Below are 26,627 nucleotides of genomic sequence, written 5' to 3' on the forward strand. Positions count from 1 at the left end.
TCTGGCAAACACTCCTTAAAGCCAATAGTATAAGATGCCAAAAAATTAGGCACCAAAAAACAAGTACCTAGAGGTAACTCAATTATACATAGAGGAACATGCAAACAATTCTGCGACTTGTAGTCTTTGAGCTGCGCACTGGCGCTGGCTATTTAGCCACTGAGTTATCTTTATTTTCCAAGTTGCAGAATTGTGTGTTTCGTGAAAAGAGGAAGCATTCACAAATGAAGATCGTCAGACAAGAGTCCGTCCTCATGAATCCCTTCTTTGTTTGTTTCGATTTCCATTGCACATAGCTGATTACTGAGGTGGCTGGAGTTACCTATGAAATAAAGGAGTTTACTTCATAAGTTTTATTCTTAAGTGTCCTACTCTCTGGACTTCTTATCATTTTGATTGTATATATTTAAGATGTTTTTTAATCATAAAGTCTAAATGTTTTGCTGTTTAATCTTGACAGGTCATGTTCCTCAGTTATAAAAGGTCAGAAGTTACTTGATGCTGGTTGATCCTTTCGAGCTGAGAGCTACTTCTGTATCTTTCATATTGGCAACCAGTTCAGTCTGTTACAATACAGTCTTATTAGCTACGCAGCCTTGGGTCTAGTCGCTGCCAATGAGGAAGAGTGTTCCTGTGGGAGTAGTATTTTGGACACAATGACAATGCCTGTTTGTGCGGCCAGTCTATTTTGAGACAGAGAGTACTAAATGACATTTCAGCAAGTTACCGGGTGACAGATCTTTGATATGGCCCTGTCAGCAATTTTGAACCCTTTAAACTGCTAAAAATTATCACATAGGCGATAGGAAAACATATTAAAAAATATACAATTTTTCCAATCATGTTACTAGCTACAGAGAAAATCAAGTTGAAAATTAAAATGACTTATGCAGCCTATGCTAATAAGTCAATTGGGCACAGGGTGTTCAGCAGCCCAGGCGCAGTCCTAGGCTCTCAGCTGTACATAATTCCTAATCCACTTCTATCTGCTCTTGCTTAACGAGTCAAGCAAATAGGTTTTGATATAACTCCATTGCTGACTACACATGGTTTAAAATGAAAGTCCACTTTTGTCAGATTGCAGATTTTACATGGCTTCAGGCTACCAGCATTGAAGATTAGCTAGGAATTAGTAATTCTGTTGTCAGTGGCCTGTTACACACATGTCCCAGGTGTCCCAGGCTCTGCTTCCTTCACCTTGATCTGCTGCCCTGTTTTGAGCTCCACATTGGATTTTGCAGGTTGCTTAGTGACATCATCTCCCTTTCCCTACTTAAATGGAAGCTGTCAGCAGGTTTTTGCTACTTCATCTGAGAGCAACATTATGTACGGAAAAGAGACCCCGATTCCAAAGATACAGCTCTGGCAAAAATTAAGAGACCACCACATCAAAACCCTGTCATGGGCAGCCCAATCTCCAGACCTGAACCCCATTAAAAACATCTGGAATGTAATCAAGAGGATGATCGATAGTCACAAGCCATCAAACAAAGAAGAACTGCTTACATTTTTGCGCCAGAAGCAGTGTGAAAGACTGGTGGAAAGCATGCCAAGACACATGAAAGCTGTGATTAAAAATCATGGTTATTCCACAAAATATTGATTTCTGAACTCTTCCTGAGTTAAAACATTAGTATTGTTGTTTCTAAATGATTATGAACTTGCTTTCTTTGCATAATTTGAGGTCTGAAAAGCACTGTTTTGTTTTTATTTTGACCATTTCTCCTTTTTCAGAAAAAAAAATACCAAATTTATTGCTTGGAAATTTGGAGACATGTTGTCAGAAGTTTATAGAATAAAAGAACAATTTACATTTTACTCAAAAATATACCTATAAAGAGAAAAATCAGACAAACTGAACATTTTGCAGTGGTCTCTTAATTTTTGCCAGAGCTGTATATCACTCAGTTTAGTGGGTTTTGTGGAAAGGAAAAAGTGGATAAATCTGTGCTGTTGGTGGATGGCATGAAATCCAGGTACACACTAGGATTATATGTATTTTTTTATTTCATCTATGTATTTCAAAGTACTATACTTCTTCAGGACAAAAAAACATATCTGGTATATGGATGGATTTTTAAGCCTGAAGAAGAAGTATGGTAGTTCGAAATGCATAGACGAATTAAAATACTGCACATTATCCATGGGTGTGCCTAGATTTATAACCATTCGCCAGCAGTGTGGATTTTTCCACTTTTTCCCTTCCATGCAATTCTACTTGGTCCCTCCACAATGGACCTTCTGCAGCTGGGATTACATGCTCATTGAAATGTTGTGTGATCACAACATAATCAAGTTAGCATAACCTTTATTTGATTTATCTATTTAAATCGGATAAGACCCTATCGCACTTTTCTCTCATCCTTAGTATTAGTATACTGGGTGCAGCAGTTGTGACACAGAGTTTTTAGATGTAGTATGAAGCAGAGTTTAGAAAGCTGCCTCCACCCACACTAGGCTCTCTATAGACATTATCTATAATCAGTGCAGCTGGACCAGGGCTCACGTGAGTTATAGTCCAGGCACTGATAATCTTCTGGTGATAAAACATTCATTGTATTGAAACAACAGCACGCAGCCTAATACGTGACATATCCTTGAAATCTGTGCCTCCTGACATTCCCTTTATGATAGATTACTACACACACTGTGCCTTAGCATTGAGACTCTAGAGTTGCATGTTTGTTTTGCCCCATGGAGCACTTGCTGTGTTTTCAGCTTGTATCCATGCTGGGATCCACTCCATATGTCTGACTGCTCCTGAGATTCCAGATAGTTCAAGCCCTCGATTCTACGCGTCTTCTGGGATGCTGCACCAACGCCTTGAGTCCATATGCCCGCTCAGATCAGTGGGCTAGCAGATTCTCTCACAAGGTGAGCTTTACACGGCCGTACTCATGGCCCGTTTGCACTGGCCAACTTCTGCCCATAAACAAATGCTAATTGACAATATACAAGTCGATCAGTGCTTGCTTAAAGGGTCATACACACTAGCTAACACAAGCTGTATGGGGACAGATTGATCGTTTTGTCACCATACAGAATGCATGCTGTCGGCAGCAGTTCTCCTGTCTACATGGTGTGTTTTGTTGCCAGCACAGACATTCCAAAAAGATTCCAAACAAGTGCTGTGCTTATTAAGGTACCTTCACACTGAACAACTTTCCAATGAGAACGACAACGATCCGTGACGTTGCAGTGTCCTGGATAGCGATCTCGTTGTGTTTGACACGCAGCAGTGATCAGGATCCTGCTGTGACATCGCTGGTTGTCACTGAAAGTCCGGAACTTTATTTGGTCGTCAGGTCGGCATGATTCGTCCTGTTTGACAGCAAAAGCAACGATGCCTGCAATGTTTTTTCATGGAGCAACAACCAGCGAGAATGATAAGTACGTCACTGGATCGCTCCTGCATCGTTCTGCTGTTGCCGTGTTTGACGTCTCCTAGCGACCTAAACAGCGACGCTGCAGCGATCGGCTCGTTGTCTATATCGCTGCAGCGTCGCTGAGTGTGGCGGTACCTTAAGTCAGCTGAATGCATTTTAACACAGGCTGATTATCAGGAATGGGTGTTCTTATGAATGCTCTTTGCATATCAGACCATATAAATGAATCTTAAAACTAAAAGGGTTTTCCATCTATATATATATATGTATATATATATATATACAGTGGGGCAAAAAAGTATTTAGTCAGTCAGCAATAGTGCAAGTTCCACCACTTAAAAAGATGAGAGGCGTCTGTAATTTACATCATAGGTAGACCTCAACTATGGGAGACAAACTGAGAAAAAAAAATCCAGAAAATTACATTGTCTGTTTTTTTAACAATTTATTTGCATATTATGGTGGAAAATAAGTATTTGGTCAGAAACAAACAATCAAGATTTCTGGCTCTCACAGACCTGTAACTTCTTCTTTAAGAGTCTCCTCTTTCCTCCACTCATTACCTGTAGTAATGGCACCTGTTTAAACTTATTATCAGTATAAAAAGACACCTGTGCACACCCTCAAACAGTCTGACTCCAAACTCCACTATGGTGAAGACCAAAGAGCTGTCAAAGGACACCAGAAACAAAATTGTAGCCCTGCACCAGGCTGGGAAGACTGAATCTGCAATAGCCAACCAGCTTGGAGTGAAGAAATCAACAGTGGGAGCAATAATTAGAAAATGGAAGACATACAAGACCACTGATAATCTCCCTCGATCTGGGGCTCCACGCAAAATCCCACCCCGTGGGGTCAGAATGATCACAAGAATGGTGAGTAAAAATCCCAGAACCACGCGGGGGGACCTAGTGAATGAACTGCAGAGAGCTGGGACCAATGTAACAAGGCCTACCATAAGTAACACACTACGCCACCATGGACTCAGATCCTGCAGTGCCAGACGTGTCCCACTGCTTAAGCCAGTACATGTCCGGGCCCATCTGAAGTTTGCTAGAGAGCATTTGGATGATCCAGAGGAGTTTTGGGAGAATGTCCTATGGTCTGATGAAACCAAACTGGAACTGTTTGGTAGAAACACAACTTGTCGTTTTTGGAGGAAAAAGAATACTGAGTTGCATCCATCAAACACCATACCTACTGTAAAGCATGGTGGTGGAAACATCATGCTTTGGGGCTGTTTCTCTGCAAAGGGGCCAGGAGGACTGATCCGGGTACATGAAAGAATGAATGGGGCCATGTATCGTGAGATTTTGAGTGCAAACCTCCTTCCATCAGCAAGGGAATTGAAGATGAAACGTGGCTGGGTCTTTCAACATGACAATGATCCAAAGCACACCGCCAGGGCAATGAAGGAGTGGCTTCGTAAGAAGCATTTCAAGGTCCTGGAGTGGCCTAGCCAGTCTCCAGATCTCAACCCTATAGAAAACCTTTGGAGGGAGTTGAAAGTCCGTGTTGCCAAGCGAAAAGCCAAAAACATCACTGCTCTAGAGGAGATCTGCATGGAGGAATGGGCCAACATATCAACAACAGTGTGTGGCAACCTTGTGAAGACTTACAGAAAACGTTTGACCTCTGTCATTGCCAACAAAGGATATATTACAAAGTATTGAGATGAAATTTTGTTTCTGACCAAATACTTATTTTCCACCATAATATGCAAATAAATTGTTAAAAAAACAGACAATGTGATTTTCTGGATTTTTTTTTCTCAGTTTGTCTCCCATAGTTGAGGTCTACCTATGATGTAAATTACAGACGCCTCTCATCTTTTTAAGTGGTGAAACTTGCACTATTGCTGACTGACTAAATACTTTTTTGCCCCACTGTATATATATATTTTTTTTTTTATCAAGTTCACTTAAAAGTAATTGCACATCCTGCACTTCTCCACCACTGCATCTCTGCCGCTGCTCCCAGTCACACAACCCACTGCGGCCGATTATTGGTCTAAGTCAGTGCTCCCCAACTCCGATCCCCAAGAGCCACCAACAGGTCATGTTTTCAGGATTTCCTTAGTATTGCACAGGTGATGGAATTCTTGCTTTTCCAGGTAATGCAATGATGACCTGGGCAATACTAAGGAAATCCTGAAAACATGGCCTGTTGGTGGCTCTTGATGACGGGAGTTGGGTAACACTGGTCTAAGTGGTTTAGAGTTGACTCCCATCAGTAAGACCACTGATCCCAGTGATTAGATACAGCGATTATGTGTGTTTATTCTGCAACATGCTAATTGAAGACTGGTGGAAGACCCTCAATCATTGCGCATGTGCACAGAGATCAAAAAAAGAAAAGTCCGTCACTCCCTCCAGCAGTTGTATAATCACTTTTGCAGCCACTAACTTTTGACCACCTATGAGTTTGTATAAAGAGATGTATCATATGGATCAACTTCTTAAAGTATTCCTGTAGGGTTCAGAATTCAGTTTGGCTCTGACTCATAACTTAGGTACCATTATTTTTAAAACTGATTGCATTATAAAATGACTTTAGTGTTAGAACTCACTAAGTAGTTAATATTGAGGTGGAACCCCTCTTAGGTGGATACATAAAGAGATTATGTTCGGTAAATATAGCTAAAGCTCATCTTTTGCCATTTGTTGACATTAGGTGGGAGAGCAATTTAGGGTGGGGTTGGCTGAAAACTGATCAAATAATCAGGACTACTGGATTATTGTCCCACTTATGTCAATAATCCCAAGAGTAAAAACAGATGACGGCAACCTTTGAAGAACTTGGCATTTTGTCCTGTGCTCACCACCATGCTGCGCAAGACAGGCACAACCATAATACCTAAACCATTCTGCCCTAAAAGAGCAAATTTTCCCCCAATCTCAAGTATTGATCAACTGAATCAACATTTAGAATACAGAACAAGAATTTTATGTATTTGCATAAATATTTATGTAATTTTCTTTAAAAAAAAAATCAGCTAAGCTTTTTTAAAGCTATTAATTATTACCATTATGAAAGCTATTCCACAGATTAATAGTTCTCATGGTGAAGAAAGACTTTTTGTCTCTGAACATTGAACCTTTTTTTCTCTAGAAGTGACCTTGTCTTTTGAGAATATTTTATATGATATTTTTTAACTATATTTTTTGTATGGATACCGGAATCGGAAGTTCCCATAATTCAAAGAGCCAGAATTCAGCCAATGAGGAATAATTAGAAGTGTGGGCACATCCTGTTATGCATGTTAGGCATGTAACTACTGGCATGGCTGTGATTGGCTGCTGAAATGATGTCATGAAGCACTATAAAATTCGCCGCCACCATTTTGGGTTCACTCTGCTGTGAATTCAGTTAGGGACAGGATGCTGTGTTCTGACTGAGGGCCAGTTATGAGATAGCGATTTGCTTCATTGTGCTTTACCCAGGCTAATTTAGCAACCGCTGTGTGAGAACCTTGTTTTTGCCTTGCAGCGCTGTTCACAGCTGTCTGCAAGGTCTCTGTGTGAGTGCAGCTCAGGCTGTTGTCTGTTCTACAGCCACCGCTGGTTGTAGTCAGCTCAGCGTGCGTCACTTCCTCATACTGTTCAATTGTCCTTTTTTGCATTAGTGCTGCCTGCAGCACATTTTCCTGTTTTTCTAATATTAGTGGGCTTCCATCCGTATCCTGCTAGATTGTGGAAAAACACTATATAGGATTACATAGAGGAGCTTTTTTTGGCCTTGCAGTGCTGTTCACGGCTGTCTGCACGGTCTGTGTGTAAGTGCAGCTCACTCTGTAGTCTGTTCTGCCGCCACAGCCGGTTGCAGTCAGCACAGGGTGCCTCATACTGTTCCATTGTCCTTATTTCAATTAGTGCTGCCTGCTGCACATTTTTTCAAATTTAGCCTATTAATGGGTTTCCATCTGTATTCTGCTAGATTGGGGAAAAACACTATATAGGAGTACGTAGAGGAGCTTTTTTTGGCCTTGCAGCGCCATTCACGGCTATCTGCACGGTCTGTGTGTGAGTGCAGCTCACTCTGTAGTCTGTTTTGCGAAAAAAAACAAAAAGTTAATAAAGTTCACCAAACACTTTGTGTGAACAGCACCACATACCAGTCTCTAATGTGCAGTCATATGCCAAGCAGCCACCCTCTCCATTAATTTGGTAGGTTGTGAGTGGCTGCTTCATCGATATTTCTGCACCTGTGTTGCCATCTTAACCATATGGGTTCACTGCATCCTGATAGTGCATTTGTTTGGAGGCCTAGGCAGGTAAGCATCTCCTGCCCTTTTTGCTATTTTTTATCTTTATCAGTCTACCAAGATGAATCAGGCAGGGAGTAAGGCACGTGGTCGTGGGCATGGAGCAGGGAGAGGACATGGGGATTCTGTGCCTGCTGCGGGCACCGGTGACTCATCATCCCACAGTTTCAGCAGGGAACAGTCCTTCATGCGCAGCTTTGTAGGAGATCGCCATACCCCGCTGCTGCAGGAAGAACAAATTGAAACCGTTGTCGGATGGATGGCAGCTAACGCATCGACTTCAATTAGTGCCACATCCTCTCAGGCACAGAGCACTGGAGAGCACCCATCTGTTTCTTCACCACCTGCCAAATTGCCCAGGCAGTCAGAGAGCCCAGGACAGGAGCCATCTCTACTTCTGTTCTCTGAATCTCTTGGCTTGGAAAGAGGGGGCCAGTCAAACAGCATTCGAGAAATGGAAGAAGAAGCAGTATGCAGTGATGCCCAACAGCTTTGTCTCGCTGACTCTGAAGAGGCGGGTGGGTCAGTGCCTCCGATCAGCACACCTCAGTACGCATCTGATGATGAGACTCAGGTGCCACGTTCTGGTGTGTACTGTGCTGCCGAGACTACCCAGGAGAAGCAGTTGGTGGAAGAGGGTAGTGTAGATGATGAGGTCCTTGACCCATCATGGCGTGAGGTACAGGAAGGTGGTGGGAGCAGCTCTGAGGAAGAGATTCCCCGAATGGCCCAAAGAGGGAGAGGGAGGGGGAAGACTGCGTTGCCTGTAGCCTCCACTTTGGCACCCATTAGGAGCATGCTCTTCCAAAAGCCAAAACGGGTGCTCCCAAGACTTGCAGTGCCTGGTCCTTTTTTGTCACAGTTGCAGATGACATTTGCTTTGTCAAATGCAAGCTGTGTAATCAGAAAGTCAAAAGAGGGAAAAGTGTCAGCAACCTCAATACCACATATATGTGGAAACATGTGCGGACCAAGCACATGGTGGAGTTACAAAATCACACTGAACACCTAGGCCAACCAACAGCGGCACCTACCAACTCTTCAGCTCGTGTTGTAGCCTCTTCCTCCAGCTCACATACAGCTGGTTCGGCTTCCTCACAGGATCGCCATGGAAGAACCTCTGGCACTGTTGTCCAGAGACCCAGTGTAATTCCACCCACAGCACCACGTTCCCAGTCATCCTCACACTCCAAGCCCAGTTTACAGCCATCAGTATCACAGGCATGGGAGAAAAGGTGGCCATTCTTGGCAAACCACACCCGAGCACAGGCTCTGAATGCTGGCATTGCAAAACTACTGTCCCTTGAAATGCTGTCATTCAGGCTGGTGGAGACTGACAGCTTCCGTAACTTGATGGCATTGGCAGTCCCACAATACAACGTGCCCAGCCGCTTTTATTTCAGAAGGCAAGCCATCCCTGCCCTCCAAAAGCATGTGGAGTGAAACATTAAACATGCGCTACTAAATGCCGTCAGTAGCAAGGTCCACCTCACCACCGAAGCGTGGACCAGTCACCATGGACAGGGACGATGCCTTTCCCTCACTGCCCATTGGGTCAATGTTGTGGAGCCGGGTACAGATCTTGCGAGTGGCGCTGTACATGTTCTGCCAACTCCAAGGATTGCAGGAATCCAGTCTGTACACATTGACTCCTCCTCATACTCCAGTCCCTCTGAAACATCGCTGCAGGAGCCGTCACGGTCTACCTCCACCTTGACCCGTAAACGCTTACCTGTTACGACCGATATGAACACAGCCATGGCCAAACGTCAACAGGCCGTACTGAAAATAATTTCTTTGGGGAATCGAAGCCACACAGCGCAGGAGCTCTGGAATGCCATCAAGCAGGAGAGCGACGTGTCGTTTGTGCCAGCGAATCTCCAGCCAGGCATCGTAGTGTGTGACAATCTGGTGGCAGCTCTGGCCCTAGGCAACCTCACTCACATCCCATGTCTGGCACATGTGCTCAACTTGGTTGTGCAGAGTTTTTTGAGGGACTATCCGGATCTTGATGCACTGCTGCACAAGGTCCGTCTAGAGTGCGCTGACTTGCGGCGTTCCAGCATGGCAAGTTCGCACCTTACAGCTCTGCAGCACCGATTCCGCCTCCTTCCGGGACATCGCATCATATGTGACCTACCCACCAGGTGGAATTCAATGTTACATACAGTACAGACCAAAAGGTTGGACACACCTTCTCATTTAAAGATTTTTCTGTATTTTCATAACTATGAAAATTGTACATTCACACTGAAGGTATCAAAACTATGAATTAACACATGTGGAATTATATACTTAACAAAAAAGTGTGAAACAACTGAAATTATGCCTTATATTCTAGGTTCTTCAAAGTAGCCACCTTTTGCTTTGACTACTGCCTTCCACACGAGATGCGAACTCGGCTTCAGGAAAATGGCCGCCGCGATCTCCATCTGCGCACGCGCGGCATCCCGCGGCCATTTTTCTGAAGCCCCGGGAAGCCGAGAAGTACCATCTGCGCACGCGCGGCCTCACAAAGATGTCCGCGCCCACCGATAAAGCGCGGAATAGTGCAGATCGCACTCTTTTCCTTCACCTGCGCACTGGATTCGCCTGTTGGGCATGTGCACACCACCACGCCACCAACGGAGATCTGGGGGAGAAACAGCGCTGTCACCACGCCCATATGACCAGACCAGCGTGAGTGACAGCCCAAAACGGCGACTTTACAAAGGTATTTCGGCAGCATAGGTGGGGAATAAAGGCTCCAAAAATACACTAATTTAAAGCTCTGCCCCTATTTAGTGCTATTTTTATATCATCTTGAAAAAACGGGGTGACAGGTTCCCTTTAATACATAGTTTTGATGCCTACAGTGTGAATGTACAATTGTCATAGTCATGAAAATACAGAAAGATCTTTAAATGAGAAGGTGTGTCCAAACTTTTGGTCTGTACTGTATGTTGGAGCGGTTGTGTGAGCAGCAGCCAGCAGTAATGGAGTACCAGCTGCATCAGACGCAAAGAAGTCGCACTGCGCACCGTTCAGACTTCACAACCACTGAGTGGGCCACTATGAAGGACATCTGCCAGGTTTTGTGTGCCTTCGATGATTCCACGCGGATGGCGAGTGCAGATGATGCACTAGTCAGCATGACTGTCCCCCTTATCTGCCTGTTTGAAAAAACACTGCAAGCACTAAGGGAGGAGGTTGTGGAAGAGGTGGAGGATGAGGAGTCCCAAATGCCATCTGCTTCTGAGCAGTCTGCGCAACGTGGTTCCTCACAAAGGCCTACGCAGGGGACACTTTGTGAGGAGGATGTGGAGAAGTCAATGGAGGAGGAAGACATCTGTCCAGAGGAGGGAGTTACACAATGCTCCAGTAGTCAGTATGTAGAGCGAGGGTGGGGTGATGCAGAGCAGGCAGAGATCACGGCTCAAGCAGGGGACAGCATTTCTTGGCCAGTGGGCAGTCTGCAGCACATGATTGATTTCATGCTGCATGCCTGAGAAACGACCGCCGCATCGCCTACATTCTCCACACCTTTTATTATTAGGTGTACACCCTCCTAGATCTGTGCTACCGGGACAACTTACAAAGCCTCATAACACCGTTGAACCGGGAGCGTAAAATGCGGGAGTACATACACACACTGGTGTATTCCATCAACTTCTCCAGTCCAACTGAGAGCAGTGCTGCTAGTGCTTTACAAAGCAGCTCAGTGCGTCGAGGCAGTGGAGGAAGCTCAGCACAAACAGGGAGCAGAAGCAGTGCCTCAGCACAAGGCAAGACCAGTATGGCTCAACTGTGGCAAACTTTTGTGTGCCCGCCACAAATGTCTACACCATCACAGACGGCTTCAGTCAGCAGGAGGCAACGTTTCCGTCAGATGGTGACAGACTACATGTCTTGCCCTCTCAGTGTACTCCCACATGGCTCTTCCCCCTTCAAGTTTTGGGTCTCTAAGCTGGATACATGGCCAGAGCTTAGTCAGTATGCATTGGAGGTGCTGGCTTGCCCTGCTGCTAGTGTATTATCGGAACGCGTCTTTAGTGCCGCAGGTGGTGTACTAACAGACCGTCGCATTCGACTATCCTCCGATAACGTTGACCGGCTTACTTTTCTGAAAATGAACAAGGCCTGGATCTCGCAGGAATTTGCCACTCCTCTTCCAGATTAAATACTTGGTTGGCAACAGTATCCAGGTCTCCACAGTCTGAAGAAGGTGGAAGGAGATGAGTGATAGGCGAAGATATGCACTGTGCATGCCCATGAATCCCAGCCCCGCAATGTTTATAAATCAGAAGACACTGTGGGCCGTGATCTTGGGCAGCGCAGCCGCACAGGCGCAGTCAGCCTGACACCAAATAATGTCAGAAGATGGGCATCGCTAACTGCGCATGCCCAAGGTTTAACATAATAGCGCAGGCTTCGGGACAGATTAAAACAACGCTCAGGAGGCAGCACCTGGCGTTAAGGGGGTATGAATGCCGGCTGTGCTGCGTCTCATTACGAAGGAAAGTCCCACCTCCGGGACGGTTTCACGGTATCAGGGGACACATTTAATAAGTGTTTAGTTCAGCATGTGCAAGGAGCATAACTAAAAGAGCCACCTTTTCCTTGTGCAGCATTACTGCAGCACAAAGTGGCTCTTTCAGTTACTAATGCCTGGGGGGGTTATAGGTTCCCTTTCAAATTGCTCCAAATAGGCCTCGGCCTACACTCTGTTTCTAGCATTGACCCTTGGCTTCAACACCGCCAGTTGCTGCTCGGAAGTGCCATCTGCACAGTCAACACTTGCTGCCGTGTTAGTGGGGTTCAGTAACGTCAGCTGCTCCCCTGCTGTGTATCCGGCAATAGCTCCTGCTACCTCCACACTCACACTACTACAGATTTGAAACTTGCTCCAATTAGGCCGTGGCCTACACTCTGTTTCTCCTGTAATCCCTGGGCTCCAACATCGCCAGTTGGTGCTCGGAAGTGCTGTCTGCACAGAGAAAAACACTCACTCCTGTGTTAGTGGGGTTCTGTAATGTCAGCTGCTCCCCTGCTGTGTATCCGGCAATAGCTCATGCTACCTCCACACTCACACTACTACAGATATGAAACTTGCTTCAATTAGGCCTTGGCCTACATTCTGTTTCTCCTGTAATCCCTAGGCTCCAACACCGCCAGTTGCTGCTCTGAAGTGCTGGCTTCACAGTCAACACTTGCTGCCGTGTTATTGGGTTTCAGTAACGTCAGCTGATCCCCAGCTGTGTATGTGGCAATTGCTCCTGCTACCTCCACACTGACATTACTACAGAAATTAAAGGGAACCTGTCCCGCCCAGGCGTTTGTAACTGAAAGAGCCACCTTGTGCAGCACTAATGCTGCACAAGGAAAAGGTGGATCTTTTAGTTTTGTTCCTTGCACACGCTAAACTTAACACTTATAAAATGTGTCCCCTTCCTCAGACTGTGCGCTGTCACCTGATCCCTAATCACATGCCACGGCCATGACGCCGCACAGTCTGAAGAAGGTGGAAGGAGATGAGTGAGAGGCGAAGATATGCACTGCGCATTGCCATGAATCACAGCCCCGCAGTGTCTTCTGATTTATTCACACTGTGGGGCTGGGATGCATGGCCTTGCGCAGTGCATAACTTTGCCTCTTACTCATCTCCTTCCACCTTCTTCAGACTGTGCGGCGTCAGCTGATCCCTAATCACATGCCACTGCCGTGATGCTGCATAGTCTGAAGAAGGCGGAAGGAGATGAGTGAGAGGCGAAGATATGCACTGCACATCCCCATGAATCCCAGTCACTCAGTGTGCATAAATCAGAAGAGACTGCGGGACGGGTTCTCGGGCAGCGCAACCGCAGAGGCGCAGTCAGCCTGACATCAAATGATGTCAGAAGACGGGCAGCGCTAACTGCGCATGGCCAAGGGATAACCTAACAGCGCAGGCTCCGGGACAGAAACAAACAACGCTCAGGAAGCTGCACCCGGCGCCAAGGGGGCATGAAAGACTGCTGATAATAAATCAGAAGACACTGCGAGTCGGGATCTCGGGCAGTGCACCCGCACAGGTGCAGTCAGCCTGACCATAAATGATATCAGAAGACGGGCAGCGCTAACTGCCCATGCCCAAGGTTTAACATAACAGCGCAGGCTCCGGGACACATTCAAACAACGCTGAGGAGGCAGTGCCCGGCGACAAGAGGGTATGAATGACTGCTGTACTCCGTCTGATTTGGAAGGAAAGTCCCGCCTCCAGGACTTTCACGGTATGAAGGGACACATTTTATAAGTGTTTACTTCAGTGTGTGCAAGGAGCTTAACTGGCCTGGGGGGTTAAAGGTTACCTTTAAAATTGCTCCAATTAGGCCTCGGCCTACACTCTGCTTTTAGCATTGACCCTGGGCTCCAACAGCGCCAGTTGCTGCCCGGAAGTGCTGTCTGCACAGTCAACAGTTGCTCCTCTGTTATTGGGGTTCAGTAACGCCAGCTGTTCCCCTGCTGCAGGGGCTGACTGGCAAATTTTAGCCTGGGGGGCAAGCACAAGCAGTGGCCCATGAGTAGCGGCCCATCCTTAAAGGGGTTGTCGGATCTTAAGCTACATGTCTACAGTCACTATGTGTGAATCCTCATATCGTGTGCACTGTGCGCTGTGAGGATTCTCTGGTGCCATCGCCGCGAACAGGTGGTCTGGTGACCGCAAGCATGTGATAGATAGAGATATTATACAGGTCCTTCTCAAAAAATTAGCATATAGTGTTAAATTTCATTATTTACCATAATGTAATGATTACAATTAAACTTTCATATATTATAGATTCATTATCCACCAACTGAAATTTGTCAGGTCTTTTATTGTTTTACTACTGATGATTTTGGCATACAACTCCTGATAACCCAAAAAACCTGTCTCAATAAATTAGCATATCAAGAAAAGGTTCTCTAAACAACCTATTACCCTAATCTTCTGAATCAAGTAATTAACTCTAAACACATGGAAAAGATACCTGAGGCTTTTATAAACTCCCTGCCTGGTTCATTACTCAAAACCCCCATCATGGGTAAGACTAGCGACCTGACAGATGTCAAGAAGGCCATCATTGACACCCTCAAGCAAGAGGGTAAGACCCAGAAAGAAATTTCTCAACAAATAGGCTGTTCCCAGAGTGCTGTATCAAGGCACCTCAATGGTAAGTCTGTTGGAAGGAAACAATGTGGCAGAAAACGCTGTACAACGAGAAGAGGAGACCGGACCCTGAGGAAGATTGTGGAGAAGGACCGATTCCAGACCTTGGGGAACCTGAGGAAGCAGTGGACTGAGTCTGGTGTGGAAACATCCAGAGCCACCGTGCACAGGCGTGTGCAGGAAATGGGCTACAGGTGCCGCATTCCCTAGGTAAAGCCACTTTTGAGCTACAGAGAAGCAGCACTGGACTGTTGCTAAGTGGTCCCAAGTACTTTTTTCTGATGAAAGCAAATTTTGCATGTCATTCGGAAATCAAGGTGCCAGAGTCTGGAGGAAGACTGGGGAGAAGGAAATGCCAAAATGCCTGAAGTCCAGTGTCAAGTACCCACAGTCAGTGATGGTGTGGGGTGCCATGTCAGCTGCTGGTGTTGGTCCACTGTGTTTCATCAAGGGCAGGGTCAATGCAGCTAGCTATCAGGAGATTTTGGAGCACTTCATGCTTCCATCGGCTGAAATGCTTTATGGAGATGAAGATTTCATTTTTCAGCACGACCTGGCACCTGCTCACAGTGCCAAAACCACTGGTAAATGGTTTACTGACCATGGTATTACTGTGCTCAATTGGCCTGCCAACTCTCCTGACCTGAACCCCATAGAGAATCTGTGGGATATTGTGAAGAGAAAGTTGAGAGACGCAAGACCCAACACTCTGGATGAGCTTAAGGCCGCTATTGAAGCATCCTGGGCCTCCATAACATCTCAGCAGTGTCACAGGCTGATTGCCTCCATGCCACGCCGCATTGAAGCAGTCATTTCTGCCAAAGGATTCCCGACCAAGTATTGAGTGCATAACTAAACATTATTATTTGTTGGTTTTTTTGTTTGTTATTAAAAAACACTTTTATTTGATTGGATGGGTGAAATATGCTAATTTATTGAGACAGGTTTTTTGGGTTATCAGGAGTTGTATGCCAAAATCATCAGTATTAAAACAATAAAAGACCTGACAAATTTCAGTTGGTGGATAATGAATCTATAATGTATGAAAGTTTAATTGTAATCATTACATTATGGTAAATAATTAAATTTAACACTATATGCTAATTTTTTGAGAAGGACCTGTATATATATATATATTTAGACACACACATTCCCACTATATAATGACAGGCACAGCCCCACTGTATAATGACACGCACAACGCTACTGTATCATGACACACACACACACACACAGCCCCACTGTATAATTAATGACACACACAGCCCCACTGTATAGTGACAGACACACAGCCCCACTCTATAATGAGGAGTGGTACTGTGCAGTGTATAGATACAGAATAAGGCCACATTCAGTATTTGACCTCAGTATTTGTAGCCAAAACCAGGAGTGGGTGATAAATACAGAAGTGGTGCATATGTTTCTACTATACATTTCCTCTGGATTGTCCCACTCCTGGTTTTGGCTTACAAATACTGATGAAAACACTGAACAAATACTGACCGTGTGAACGTGGGCTTAATACAGGTGCTCATTAGGGTGGAATAACACTAGCATATGGCATCAGATGTGATATGTCAATGATACTCGGCTCTTGCTCTGCTGTGAGCGTGATCAGAGTGTCCGTGCTCCAATGCTCTCGCAGCACAGGTGTGGAGGAGACGGAGAAATTAATTTCTCCATCTCCTCAATGGTCTGACTCGCCGTGTATCAGACTGCAACATCTGCTGAGAAAAAAAAAAAAAAAACACGACTGCACACGGACAGCAAGAGAGAAGAAGATTGTACCACTTTTGTGGAAGAAAATGGAACCGATTTTTTTTTTTAATACTCTTTATTAGTCAATGTGGCAACATTTCACTTCCATATCAGAGAAATGTTCAGTTATGGATCCAAAACGTTGCCACATGGGCCAATAAAGAGTACGCTACTTTTCTCATAATTAATCGTTGTGCTAGATAGACAGATACACACATACAATAGAAAAGATACTGAGAATTACACCATTTATGCAGGACATTAGAAGTATACACAGCTCCACAATATACTGTATATACTTGAGTATAAGTCAACCCAAGTATATGCCGAGGCACCTAATTTTGCCACAAAAAACTGTGAAAACGTATTGAGTCGAGTATAAGCCAGGTATGCATTGTCCCCACATCCCCGTCCTTGTATGCATGGCTCCCCTGTCCCTGTATGCATGGTTCCTCATCCCCGTCCTTGTCTGCATGGCTCCTTATCCCCGTGTCTGTGTGCATGGCTTCTTATCCCTGTTCATGTATGCATGGTTCCAAACAAAAAACAAAAAAAAAAAAACATCCTGCTTACCTTCACTGCATGCCCTCGCAGCATCTCGTTCCGGTGCCAGCAGCTCCTGTGGTCGGGCGATCACGTGTCCCCCGCTCATTAGGGTAATGAATATTTACCCACACCTATGGGAGTGGAGAGGGGTGAATACTCATTACCTTAATGAGCAGAAGACACGTGATCGGTCGCCCTGAAGAGCTGCTAGCGCCAAAACGAGATGCAGCGATGGAGCGCAGGGAAGGTAAGTATGATGTGTGCTGGAAGCCGGCGGCTGTGGCTGTCAACGCTCTAAGAGAAATGAATATTCACTGCCATTGCAGTGAATATTCATTTCTCTTTAGCAGTGGCACAGGCTTTAGCCACAGCCGCCGGTTCCTGCTTCTGTCACCCGCTGCTCCTTCTCCATCTTTCTGGGACAATGATTTGTGAATAAAGGTACCGTTACACTAAACGATTTACCAATGATCATGACCAGCGATACGACCTGGCCGTGATCGTTGGTAAGTTGTTGTGTGGTCGCTGGGGAGCTGTCACATAGACCAACGATCAGAGGAAAGACTTCGGCATCGTTGAAACTGTCTTCAACGATGCCGAAGTCCCCGGGTAACCAGGGTAAACATCGGGTTAGTAAGTGCAAGGCCGCTCTTAGTAACCCGATATTTACCCTGGTTACCATTGTAAAAGTTAAAAAAAAAAAAAAACAGTACATACTCACCTTCCTGTCACGTCCTCCAGCATCAGCTTCCCTGCACTGTGTAAGCGCCGGCCGTAAAGCAGAGCGGTGACATCACCGCTGTGCTCTGCTTTACGGCCGGCCGGCGCTGACACAGTCAGTGAGGAAAGCTGACGCTGAGGGACGTGACATGTGAGTATGTAATGTTTTTGTTTTTTTTAACTTTTACAATGGTAACCAGGGTAAATATCGGGTTACTAAGCGCGGCCCTGCGCTTAGTAACCCGATATTTACCCTGGTTACCAGTGAACACATCGCTGGATCAGCGTCACACACGCCGATTCAGCGATGACAGTGGGTGATCAGGGACCAAAAAAAAAAAGGTCCATTCCCAGCGACCAACGATCTCCCAGCAGGGGCCTGATCGTTGGTCGCTGTCACGCATAACGATTTCATTAACGATATCGTTGCTACGTCACAAAAAGCAACGATATCGTTAACGAAATTGTTATGTGTGAAGGTACCTTAAGCCGAGGGGAGTGTTTTCAGCACAAAAAAATATGCTGAAAAACTCGGCTTATACACGAGTATATATGGTATACTACAATCTATTATATACAGAGAGGCATATTATATACCGTGTTAAGGAATATAGAGCGGTGCATATATTATATAGTGTAGAGATGTGGCAGCAGTGTATATAGTGTGAATTCCACACTATATGCATAGCGCCATACTATATAAACATCTCTACAATATATGGTAATTAAGACAGCATTATACTATATTATGATGCATACATCACATAGGAGACACTGCGACTGCTGAACATATATCACATTGAAACTACTGTATATACAATACATATTAGATGGTGGCCCGATTCTAACGCATCGGGTATTCTAGAATATGTATGTCCACATAGTATATTGCCCAGTCACGTAGTATATTGCCCAGTCACGTAGTATATTGCCCAGCCACGTAGTATATTGCTTAGCCATGTAGTACATTGCCCAGCCATGTAGTACATTGCCCAGCCACGTAGTATTCAGCACACAGCCACGTAGTATATTGCCCAGCCACGTAGTATATTGCCCAGTCACGTAGTATATTGCCCAGCCATGTAGTACATTGCCCAGTCACGTAGTATATTGCCCAGCCATGTAGTACATTGCCCAGCCACATAGTATTCAGCACACAGCCACGTAGTATATTGCCCAGTCACGTAGTATATTGCCCAGCCACGTAGTATATTGCCCAGACAGGTAGGTATATAACACTGCCCACGCAGTATTTAGCAGTGTGTGCACCATATCCCTGTTAAAAAAAAATGAATTAAAATAAAAAAGTTATATACTCACCCCTGGGATCGAGCGAAGCTGTGTGATGCGGCCGCCATCTTCTGTTCCCAGGATGCATTGCAAAATTACCCAGATGACTTAGCGGTCTCGTGAGACCGCTAAGTCTTATGGGTAAGTACGCAATGCATCTTTGGGAACGGAAGATGGCGGCCGGCTGGAGCGCATCGTCCGACGACGGAAGGTGAGAATAGCAGGTTTTTGTTTTTTTAACATTACATCTTTTTTACTATTGATGTTGCATAGGCAGAATCAATAGTAAAAACTTGGTCACAAAGGGTTAATAGCGGCGGTAACGGAGTGCGCTAACCGCGCCATAACGCGGTCTGTTACCGCTGGCATTAACCCTGTGTGAGCGATGACTGGAAGGGATTATGGAGCGGTCACTGACTGCGGGGAGTATGGAGCGGGCGCCGGGCACACGGACTGCGGGGAGTATGGAGCGGGCGCCGGGCACACTGATTGCGGGGAGTATGGAGCGGGCGCCGGGGACACTGACTGCGGCGAGTATGGAGCGGGCGGTGGGCACTGTGACTGCAGGGGTGTAGGGGAGGGACTAATCGGACTGTGCCCATCGTTGATTGGTCGCGGCAGCCATGACAGGCAGCTGGCGAGACCAATCAGCGACGCGGGATTTCGTTACGGAAATTGCCGACAGAAAGACGGAAGTACCCCTTAGGCAATTATATATATATATAGATAGATTAGACACAGTAGTAGAAAAAACGGAACAGCACAACGCTTTACCTATCTTCTGGGTGCAAAGCCTCCAGGCAGCCCGTCCACCGGCTCTCCTTAGTCCATAGATTCAAGCAAAAAAACAGGCAGCACTCCATTATATCTCAAGGCTTGAGAAAGGCTCATTTGGAGCCGAAACGTCGTGGTAAAGACATGTGGGTCTAATTAAACTCTGCACAGTTGACAAAGATATAATGGAGTGCTGCCTGTTTTTTGCTTGAATCTATAGATTAGACACAGATAGATAGTGCGACTATACACAGCAGTGTCGCCTATATAACGCATATACATTAGTCGGTACATTATACAGGTGATACTGCAAATGTTGGATACACGTTATATAGGCGATAGTGCTGTATATAATGATAGTATCACCTATATATCATATATACGGCAGTCTACATTCATTATATAGGCAATACTGCTTCTGATGTGTATATATGTTATATATAGGTGTTACTGCTGTGTATATATGTACGTGTGTGTGTGTGTATATATACATACACACACACACACCAGTATCACCTACATAACGACATATATACACAGAAGTATCACCTATATGCACATCAGTAGCAGTATTGCCTATATAATGTGTATAGACTGCTATATATATACATTATATAGGCGATACTGCTGTATATAATCACTATACCACAATATAATGTATGTATAGCAGTCTATATCCTATATAGGTGACACTGCTACTGATGTGTATATACCTTATATAGGTGATACTGCTGTGTATACATGTACATATATGTGTGTATATATATATATATATATACATACATACACACACCGCAGTGTCACCTATATAAGGTATATACGCATCAGTAGCAGTGTCACCTATTAAGATATAGACTGCTATACATGCATCATAGTGGTATAGTGATCATATACAGCAGTATCACCTATATAATGTATATATAGCAGTCTATACACATTATATAGGCAATACTGCTGTATATACATTAAAAAATCATCTTGGGACTCACCCAGGTCCCTGAGATGGGGGGAGGTCGGGAGGATGAAGAGCTGAGGTGGGTCGGGTGACGGGTCCTGGCCAGCGTTGGCAGTGAAGTGGAGAGGAAGGATCATCCCAGGCATTGGTGAGCAGTCTGTCTGACGCTGGTGCAGGCCGGCCAGCGTCAGACACAGTCAGGCTATGCGCGCCGGCTTTTTCAAATATGTGCGTGCAGCCGCGCATGGTCTCCTCTCTCCTGCTTGCCCGCTCTGACATGGCCAGCGAGCACGCGCAGGAACTAGGACCGCGGCCGTGCTCGCACACTAGTGCGGGCCGCCGCGGCACTTCAGTGCAGGCAACGCGCGCGCACAGGACCTGACTAAAGGGCCGGCTGGAGGGACGCGGCGCGCTATGTATTAAAATCGCTGCCGATCCTCCAGCGGCCCTGTGCACCTGCTCAGGCACCGGCCCGGGGGGCAGATGCATTCCTGCCACCCGGCCCAGTCCGCCCCTGCCCTGCTGTGTGCGGCAAGTTCTTCTGCTGCCTCCACACTAAGACTACATCAGATATTAACCCCTTAGTGACCGAGCCAAATTTTTGAAATCTGACCAGTGTCACTTTATGTGGTAATAACTCTGCAACGCTTCAACAAATCCCAGTGATTTTGAGATTGTTTTTTCGTGACACATTATACTTTATGATATTGGTACATTTTGTTCAACATTTTTTGTGTTTATTTATAAAAAATATCAAAAATTTGAGAAAAATGTTAAAAAATTAGCAATTTTCTAAATTTGAATGATTATCCCTTTAATCCAGATGGTCATACCACAGCAAACCATTAATAAATAACATTTCCCACATGTCTGCTTTACATCAGGACCATTTGTAAAATATTATTTTATTTTGTTAGCAGTTTAGGAGGTTTAAAAATGTAGCAGCAATTTTTCATTTTTTCAAAGAAATTTACAAAATTTATTTTTTTAGGGACTTATCCATGTTTGAAGTGACTTTAGGGGTCCCATATATTGGGAAACCCACAAACGTGATACCATTTTAAAAACAGCACCCCCTGACATATCAAAAACTGCGGTCAGGTAGTTTATTAACCCTTCAGGTGCGTTACAGGAATTAATGCAAAGTGGTATGACAGAAATGAAAATGTGTATTTTTACCACCTAAATGTCTCTAACTTCTAAACAGATTACTACAGCCGTCAGACTCTAAGGCCGCTATTTGGCCATGAATTGCCATGGCAAACATCAGGACAACAAAATCATGATATGAGGGTACCAATTGGGACAAAGAAGAAGCCCCCACGCTCTGTTAACCATTTAGAATGATGTAGTCACTATTGACAGCAGCATCTAAGGGGTTAAACAGATTTAGATGGTGCAAATACTGATCGTGGCTGATACAGCAAGTTGTCAGCTATAGTGTAAAACTGACAGATGCTGGATTGTCACCTGTATGGGGAGGCTATTCTCTTATATCTCAGGTCAGTTAAAAGGCGTATTGGCGGTCATTAAGGGGTTAAACTAGCTCAAATTAGGCCTCGGCCTACACTCTGCTTCTAGCATTGACCCTGGGCTCCAACAGCACAAGTTGCTGCCCGGAAGTGCTGTCCGCACAGTCAACAGTTGCTCCTCTGTTATTGGGGTTCAGTAACACCAGCTGTTCCCCAGCTGTGTGTGTGCGGCAACTTCTGCCAGATTTTGCATTGACCCTGGGCTCCAACACCGCCAGTTGCTGCCCGGAAGTGCTGTCTGCACAGTCAACAGTTGCTCCTCTGTTATTGGGCTTCAGTAACGCCAGCTGTTCCCCTGCTGTGTGTGCGGCAAGTTCTTCTGCCAGTTTTTTGCATTGACCCTGGACTCCAACGCTGCCAGTTGCTGCCTGGAAGTGCTGTCTGCACAGAGAAAAACACTCGCTCATGTGTTAGTGGGGTTCAGTAACGCCAGCTGTTCCCCTGCTGTGTCTGCGGCAAGTTCTCATGCTCCCTCCACATTCACACTACTACAAAGTTGAAACTTGCTACAATTAGGCTTCGGCCTACACCCTGATTGACCCTGGGCTCCAACACCGCCAGTTGCTGCCCAGAAGTGCCGTTTGCACAGTCAACACTTGCTGCCGTGTTATTGGGGCTCAGTAATGCAAGCTGTTCCCCAGCTGTGTGTGTGGCAAGTTCTCCTGCCATTTTCTTGCATTGACCCTGGGCTCCAACACTGCCAGTTGCTGCCCAGAAATGCTGTCTGCACAGTCAACAGTTGCTCCTCTGTTATTGGAGTTCAGTAACGCCAGCTGTTCCCCAGCTGTGTGTGCGGCAAGTTCTCCTGCCAGTTTCTTGCATTGACCTTGGGCTCCAACACCGCCAGTTGCTGCCCGGAAGTGCTGTCCGCACAGTCAACAGTTGCTCCTCTGTTATTGGGGTTCAGTAATTCCAGCTGTTCCCCTGCTGTGTGTGCAGCAAGTTCTCCTGCCAGTTTTTTGCATTGACCCTGGGCTCCAATACTGCCAGTTGCTGCCCGGAAGTGCTGTCCGCACAGTCAACAGTTGCTCCTCTGTTTTTGGGGTTCATTAATGCCAGCAGTTCCCCTGCTGTGTTTGCGGCAAGTTCTCCTGCCAGTTTTTTGCATTGACCCTGGGCTCCAACACCGCCAGTTGCTGCCCGGAAGTGCTGTCCGCACAGTCAACAGTTGTTCCTCTGTTATTGGGGTTCAGTAACGCCAGCTGTTCCCCTGCTGTGTGTGCGGCAAGTTCTCCTGCCAGTTTTTTGCATTGACCCTGGGCTCCAACACTGCTATTTGCTGCCCGGAAGTGCTGTTTGCACAGAGAAAACCTTCGCTCATGTGTTAGTTGGGTTCAGTAATGACAGCTGCTCTGTGTGCGGCAAGTTCTCTTGCTCCCTCCACATTCACACTACTACAGATTTGAAACTTGCTACAATTAGGCCTCGGCCTACACCCTGATTGACCCTGGACTCCAACACCACCAGTTGCTGCCCGGAAGTGCCGTTTGCACAATCAACACTTGCTTCTGTGTTATTGGGGTTCAGTAACGTCAGCTGCTTCCCTGCTGTGTATCTGGCAATGTGTCCTGCTACCTCCACGCTGACACTACAACAGAAATTCAAGGGAACCTGTCCCCCCCAGGCATTTGTAACTGAAAGAGCCACCTTGTGCAGCACTAATGCTGCATTTGGACAAGGTGGCTCTTTTAGTTATTCTCCTTGCCCACGCTGAACTAAACACACCAGGGATTCAAGCTTGAGGAGGCTAATTTGCATATTCCAGGTGTCTTCTGGGAAAAGCGAAGTCTCCCTAAGCTAGAAGATCGTTGGGTACAGCCGGGACCAGCTGCTTGGGAAGCATCACCAAACCAGGGATTCAAGCTTGAGGAGGCTAATTTGCATATTCCAGGTGTCTTCTGGGAAAGGCGAAGTCTCCCTAAGCTAGAAGATCGTTGGGTACAGCCGGGACCAGCTGCTTGGGAAGCATCACCAAACCAGGGATTCAAGCTTGAGGAGGCTAATTTGCATATTCCAGGTGTCTTCTGGGAAAAGCGAAGTCTCCCTAAGCTAGAAGATCGTTGGGTACAGCCGGGACCAGCTGCTTGGGAAGCATCACCAAACCAGGGATTCAAGCTTGAGGAGGCTAATTTGCATATTCCAGGTGTCTTCTGGGAAAAGCGAAGTCTCCCTAAGCTAGAAGATCGTTAGGTACAGCCGGGACCAGCTGCTTGGGAAGCATCACCAAACCAGGGATTCAAGCTTGAGGAGGCTAATTTGCATATTCCAGGTGTCTTCTGGGAAAGGCGAGTCTCCCTAAGCTAGAAGATCGTTGGGTACAGCCGGGACCAGCTGCTTGGGAAGCATCACCAAACCAGGGATTCAAGCTTGAGGAGGCTAATTTGCATATTCCAGGTGTCTTCTGGGAAAAGCGAAGTCTCCCTAAGCTAGAAGATCGTTGGGTACAGCCGGGACCAGCTGCTTGGGAAGCATCACCAAACCAGGGATTCAAGCTTGAGGAGGCTAATTTGCATATTCCAGGTGTCTTCTGGGAAAGGCGAAGTCTCCCTAAGCTAGAAGATCGTTGGGTACAGCCGGGACCAGCTGCTTGGGAAGCATCACCAAACCAGGGATTCAAGCTTGAGGAGGCTAATTTGCATATTCCAGGTGTCTTCTGGGAAAAGCGAAGTCTCCCTAAGCTAGAAGATCGTTGGGTACAGCCGGGACCAGCTGCTTGGGAAGCATCACCAAACCAGGGATTCAAGCTTGAGGAGGCTAATTTGCATATTCCAGGTGTCTTCTGGGAAAAGCGAAGTTTCCCTAAGCTAGAAGATTGTTGGGTACAGCCGGGACCAGCTGCTTGGAAAGCATCACCAAACCAGGGATTCAAGCTTGAGGAGGCTAATTTGCATATTCCAGGTGTCTTCTGGGAAAGGCGAAGTCTCCCTAAGCTAGAAGATCGTTGGGTACAGCCGGGACCAGCTGCTTGGGAAGCATCACCAAACCAGGGATTCAAGCTTGAGGAGGCTAATTTGCATATTCCAGGTGTCTTCTGGGAAAAGCGAAGTCTCCCTAAGCTAGAAGATCGTTGGGTACAGCCGGGACCAGCTGCTTGGGAAGCATCACCAAACCAGGGATTCAAGCTTGAGGAGGCTAATTTGCATATTCCAGGTGTCTTCTGGGAAAAGCGAAGTCTCCCTAAGCTAGAAGATCGTTGGGTACAGCCGGGACCAGCTGCTTGGGAAGCATCACCAAACCAGGGATTCAAGCTTGAGGAGGCTAATTTGCATATTCCAGGTGTCTTCTGGGAAAAGCGAAGTCTCCCTAAGCTAGAAGATCGTTGGGTACAGCCGGGACCAGCTGCTTGGGAAGCATCACCAAACCAGGGATTCAAGCTTGAGGAGGCTAATTTGCATATTCCAGGTGTCTTCTGGGAAAAGCGAAGTCTCCCTAAGCTAGAAGATCGTTGGGTACAGCCGGGACCAGCTGCTTGGGAAGCATCACCAAACCAGGGATTCAAGCTTGAGGAGGCTAATTTGCATATTCCAGGTGTCTTCTGGGAAAGGCGAAGTCTCCCTAAGCTAGAAGATCGTTGGGTACAGCCGGGACCAGCTGCTTGGGAAGCATCACCAAACCAGGGATTCAAGCTTGAGGAAGCTAATTTGCATATTCCAGGTGTCTTCTGGGAAAAGCGAAGTCTCCCTAAGCTAGAAGATCGTTGGGTACAGCCGGGACCAGCTGCTTGGGAAGCATCACCAAACCAGGGATTCAAGCTTGAGGAGGCTAATTTGCATATTCCAGGTGTCTTCTGGGAAAGGCGAAGTCTCCCTAAGCTAGAAGATCGTTGGGTACAGCCGGGACCAGCTGCTTGGGAAGCATCACCAAACCAGGGATTCAAGCTTGAGGAGGCTAATTTGCATATTCCAGGTGTCTTCTGGGAAAAGCGAAGTCTCCCTAAGCTAGAAGATCGTTGGGTACAGCCGGGACCAGCTGCTTGGGAAGCATCACCAAACCAGGGATTCAAGCTTGAGGAGGCTAATTTGCATATTCCAGGTGTCTTCTGGGAAAGGCGAAGTCTCCCTAAGCTAGAAGATCGTTGGGTACAGCCGGGACCAGCTGCTTGGGAAGCATCACCAAACCAGGGATTCAAGCTTGAGGAGGCTAATTTGCATATTCCAGGTGTCTTCTGGGAAAAGCGAAGTCTCCCTAAGCTAGAAGATCGTTGGGTACAGCCGGGACCAGCTGCTTGGGAAGCATC

Source organism: Ranitomeya imitator, chromosome 3 (genome assembly GCF_032444005.1).
Source record: "Ranitomeya imitator isolate aRanImi1 chromosome 3, aRanImi1.pri, whole genome shotgun sequence".
Taxonomy (NCBI): domain Eukaryota; kingdom Metazoa; phylum Chordata; class Amphibia; order Anura; family Dendrobatidae; genus Ranitomeya; species Ranitomeya imitator.